The sequence below is a fragment of the Dromiciops gliroides genome, chromosome 2, assembly GCF_019393635.1.
Source record: "Dromiciops gliroides isolate mDroGli1 chromosome 2, mDroGli1.pri, whole genome shotgun sequence".
In the NCBI taxonomy this organism is placed as follows: domain Eukaryota; kingdom Metazoa; phylum Chordata; class Mammalia; order Microbiotheria; family Microbiotheriidae; genus Dromiciops; species Dromiciops gliroides.
In genome coordinates, this window is record NC_057862.1 from 576,383,052 (window position 1) to 576,388,663 (window position 5,612).

Here is a 5,612-nt window from a genome sequence, read left to right on the forward strand (position 1 = left end):
TGATCGGTCTCATTTCTTTGGATTGGCTAGAGGTGGAAAGCCAGTTCAGTCCTTCATCCATTATGTATAGAGAGCACTGTGTTAGGCATTAGGGGAGATACAAGGATCTGCCCTCAATAGAGCATGTACATTAGTAGGATTCACTTAGGAGAGGGACACTTCCCACCTAAGAAAATTTGTCAAGTTGGTTTTTCTACTTCATTACAAAGCATTGAGAAAACTAGGACTGCAGTTACGGTTCTAAGTTTCCCTATAGTTTGGGGGCAGCAAGGTGGTAGAAAGGCTAAAGCAGCTGGACCTGGAGTCAGGAAGACCTGAATTCAAATTTAACCTCAGCTGTGGGGCAAGTCACTTAACTTGTTTGCCTCAGTTTCCTCATCTGTAAAATAGGGATATTAATAGTACCTACCTACCAGAGTTGTGAGAAACATATAAGATAACTATAAAGTGCTTAGCACAATACCTGGTACTTATAAATATTTGCCTCTAAAAATGTACTCATTTTCCTATTGTCTGAATGTCTCATTATGTAGTCGTGTAGAGCTGAGAGCACTGACTTTGGAATTAGCAGACCTGGATTAAAGTCATTGGTTTCAAGCAGTATGCCTTTGGGAAGTGACAATCCTGAGCCTCACTTTCCTCATCTAAAAAAAATACAATAATTCCTGTACCTAACTTACTTGGCAGTTTTTGACCTTGAGCCATTAAATTAATCTTAATGAGTCTGTTTCTTCATCTCTATGATAAGTTTGATGCATGTACTGTCTAACCCAGAGAATTGTTATAACACTTAAATGAGGGTACATAAAGCAATTCATAAATCATAAACCAGTATCTCCTCTTGAATATAAATTGACTCTGGATCGATTGTAGAAAAATATAGTATTAAGTGAATTCACAGAATGTTGGTGGATTCTGTAAAATGTATATTTTCCTTGGCATTAAATGTAGAGAGTATGTTGACGCAAATTTTTTTGTCCTGTTTTGTTTTTGTTTTTTTTTTTGATGGGGTTTATGAAGGCTAAGTGACTTGCCCAGGGTTACACAGCTAGTAAATTTCAAGTGTCTGAGGCCAGATTTGAACTCTGGTCCTCCAGAATCCAAGGCCAGTGCTCTATCCACTGTGCCACCTAGCTGCTCCCGGCTGGCAAGTCTTAATCAAATATCTGACCCTGCCATTTGAAGATGGCCATATATGTTTAATTGTTATCAAATATCGATATTCCCTTAGCACATATAGTGGCCACTTTGGTATTTTTACTAGGAGAAGAGTGAGTTCTGAGACTCAGCTGATAAATGTCATGCAGTCTCTTCTTCTCCTTAGAAATATGCCTAAGCACTACAGTTCAGCATCTGATACTTTCCAGGAAAATTTTAAAATAGAGTTTTGGAAGATTTTTATTTTTGGCATGTTCATTTTAAAAATAAGCTAGTCTATGCAGAGGAAGAGGTGCTTTTTAAAAAAATTCAAATGGTAGAAAATAAGAAAGATTGCCATGAGTGGAATCTGTTGAAGAGGTGACTGGTCTGCAATTACCATGTGTATCATTCTAGAGCAAAAGGATGAAAAGGTGGGGATGCATCTGGGGATCTGGGAGTTCCAGAAGTCTTACTCTCATTCCCACCCTTACCCCCTGAGGCTAGTGGATGACAGCGCGCGCGCGCACACACACACACACACACACACACACACACACACAAATTAGAGTGGGAAAACAAGCAGAGGAGGATTTAATCATTCTGTTCCATCACTGAGAATGAAAGGAACCAAAGGATAAGCATTATCTTCTGTTGTTTGGTCAGTTCAAGTCATGTCTGACTCTGTGACCCCATTTAGGGTTTTCTTGGCAAAAACGCTGGATTTTGCTGTTTCCTTCTCCAGCTCATTTTATAGATGAGGAAACTGAGGCAAAGCAGATTAAGTGACTTGCCCAGGATTGCACAGGTGAGGTCAAATAAGAACTTGGGTCTTCCTGATTCCAGGTCTAGCTGCTCAGTGTCTGAGACCACATTTGGACTAGGAAGATGAGTCTTCCTGACTTCAGGCCTGGTACTCTGTCCATTGTCCCATCTAGTACCCTAAGTATTAGCTACATGTGATATACCTGGACTGTTTTAATGACATTCACAGATTGGTGCTAGAGGCAAGGTGTTAAAGGAAGTTAGCATTCAAGATGGTAGGAATGATTGGGCAGAAATAAATGATGGATTAAGAGTCACAGCAAGGTGAGTGACTATAGCAGGGACCCACAACAATGACAGTTAAATAAATAGCCAAAATGATACTTCCTTGTGCCTCAGCAGTGACTAGAGTGTCCTAAATGGCTTAGTGCTTCTTTAAGCCGTTAAAGCTCAAAACTGCACTAAACCTTTTGTGACATGCTGTAATTGGGAGATGCTATATTTTCAGAGAAGTGCTGGAAAGATTTGATCTTCAGACTCCCATTTCTGGGAGGGGACAGGAAGGAGGAAGGGGAGCCTGCGCAGAGAGCTCTGTCTCTTTTAGTTCCTGACTTCACCGTGGTGGAGGAGAGAGAGACTCCAGAAGACTTCACAGGGAAATTGAGGAAAGATAGGATTGCCAGGCTGTAGGAATTCTGTTCTCAATCTCTCTTTCTATCTTTCAATAAACCCTTAAAAACCTAAACTCGTTTTATCAGTAATTTTAGTCAGTTTCCCCCAAAACTGGGGGAACAGATTAGAACCCATTTTTAGAGTTTTAAATTACACAGGGTTAAGTGACTTGCTCAGGGCCACACAGCTAGTAAGTGTCAAGTGTCTGAGGCTGGATTTGAACTCAGGTCCCCCTGAATCCAGGGCCAGTGCTTTATCCACTGCACCACCTAGCTGCCCCCTCCCAGCTCATCTTACAAATGAGGGAACTGAGGCAAACAGGGTTAAGTGCCTTGCCCAAGGTCACATAGTAAGTGTCTGAGGTCAAATTTGAAGATTCATCTTCCTGACTTCAGGTCCAACATTCTCTCCATTATGCCACCTTAGATGCCCCTTTCTGAATTTAAAAAGTTCAAAATAATTTTAAAAGTTGCATTCCAGAGGCAGCTAGATAGCGAAGTGGATAAAGCACCGGCCCTCTGGATTCAGGAGTACCTGAGTTCAAATCTGGCCTCAGACACTTAACACTTACTAGCTGTGTGGCCTTGGGCAAGTTACTTAATCCCAATTGCCTCACCAAAAATAAATAAATAAATAAATAAATAGAAGGTTTAAAAAAAAAAGTTGCATTCCAATAATTAACACTTTTATTCATCTGCTACTCCATCCTGGGCTCTTACTTGAATTTTTCTTTGATTATTGGGACTAGGTCTCCCTATCTTAGCTGGGCTAGAAGTGCTGTGACCACTCACAGGCCCAATTCCAGGGCTAATTGGTATAGCATCAACTTGCTCCACTTTTCAGACCTGGCTGGGTTCACTTCTCCATAGGCACCTTGGTGCCCTCCCCTATTCCTTGGAAAAGGAGGGCTCATCCCATTGGCACTGAACTGAGTTTGAATTTAAAAAGGAACCCATTCATTATTTTATTATTTTTTTTTTTGCGGGGCAATGGGGGTTAAGTGACTTGCCCAGGGTCACACAGCTAGTAAGTGTCAAGTGTCTGAGGCCGGATTTGAAGTCAGGTACTCCTGAATCCAGGGCTGGTGCTTTATCCACTGCGCACCTAGCTGCCCCGGAACCCATTCATTATTAAAATCATAAGCCACATGACAGCGACTAAGAAAACTGAATGAAGTGGCAGTGAACTTTAGGTGCTAACTCAATGTATTTGAAAAATGTAGTTGATTAAAAAAATTACTTCCTCCTTGGGAAAAGTGAGACATCCCCAAACTCAACAACTGGAAATATGTAGTAACAGCCTAGTTATTGTAACTAAACTCTGATTAAACAGACTGAATTCTCAGCTATGTCTGGGCATCTTTGTGTTCTCTATGCTAGGCCTGACAAGCCCACGATACAAATAGCACTTGAGAGACAATAGGTGCTAGCAAGAAACTCTCGTTCTGTCTCATGCATTGTTTATAGGCTGGAGGGAAATTGGGCCATGCTGTGCTGTTTTTTGCCAATTGTCCCTCCCGTGTGGAGCATCTGCTGTGTGTCATTTTCTGGGATATAATTTTGGTGCATTGCAGTGCTTTGACTCCTTTCGACTGGCATCTCTCTCTCTCTCTCTCTCTCTCTCTCTCTCTCTCTCTCTCTCTCTCCTCTTTCTCCTCCTACTCCTCCCTCTCTCCCTCTCTCTCCATTTTTCTCCCCTTCTCCTTTTTTTTTTTACTCTCCTTCCTCCCATCAACCCTTGGCCTGTTGTCTTTTGGATACCCTGCAAAGGAAAAGGAGGGGTATGTGTGTGAGCATGTGGATGTAATAAGAAAAGGGTTGGGATCTTTCTATAATTAATTAAATAGAGGAATTGACTTTAAATGACACTTAAATGACTGTCTTCGATGTTTCATTTAAGGTGGGACAGTATTTATAACTAACTGATGATTATTTGGGCTAGAATAATTTGTTGTCCGATTGCTTACTTGGCTTTCTGAGTGTCAGGGCATGACCACATTTAAATGACTCTGGTTTTCCTCTGGTTAAAGTTAATTTCCTTGAAAAGAAATATTTAGCTTACTGACTCTTTTAGAAAGGTAACCTGAAAAAACCTGGCTTTACCCATGCAGCCAGTGCTTGATTATGTATGATGGAGGAGAGCAAACACAGACAAATGAATTCACTCATAATCACCAGGTCTCACTACCTGTCAGTTGCCACCTCATCTCTTTCAAAACTTGAACCAAAACTGGCAAGAAGAGAACTCTAGAAGTGCTAACAAAAAATGAACTGGCAGGAAAAGAAATCTTAGAATTTGGGCACCTGAAAGAATCATGGGACTTATTGACTCTGTCTCATTATAATGATGGGGAAAAAATGGAATCACAGGTTGTCTCTGGTGACTCAGCTAAGTATGGCAGATCCGGGCATTCAGATATAGAACTCTCCTAGTTTTTGTGTTCTGTTCATGATATCCTGCTGCTTTCTTGAATCCTAAAGAATTAAAAATGTGTGCAGGTAGGTAACACAGTACATAGAACAATAGACCTGGAGTCAGGAAGACCTGAGTTCAAATTCAGCCTCAGATACTTACTAGCTGTGTGACTGTGGGCAAGTCACTTAACCCTGTTTGCCTCAGTTGCTCATCTGTAAAATGAGGTGGAGAAGGAAATGGCAAACTACTCCAGGATCTTTACCAAGAAAACCCTAACTGGGGTCATGAAGAATCGGACATGACTAATTGAGTAAACAACAACAGTACTTACTATAATGATTTTGAAGCAGACATATGCTGAGATTGTTGAAATGGCTTTTTCCATTTTGAGTATTTGATATCTCTTCTACAAGGTGGCACAGAGTCTACCAGTTGTACATACATTGGGCCACTCTATCCCATATCTTCCATAACTTCAGGAGGCTCACCCACCCTCTTATAAGTGGGAGAGCATCAAATCTAAACATATTGTTTCAGTGTCATTCTATAGGCAGAATATACCCAAAGGAGCCTCAAATCTACACTCTTTATTAAGAAAAAAAAGAAAGTCAAGAAAGATGAAG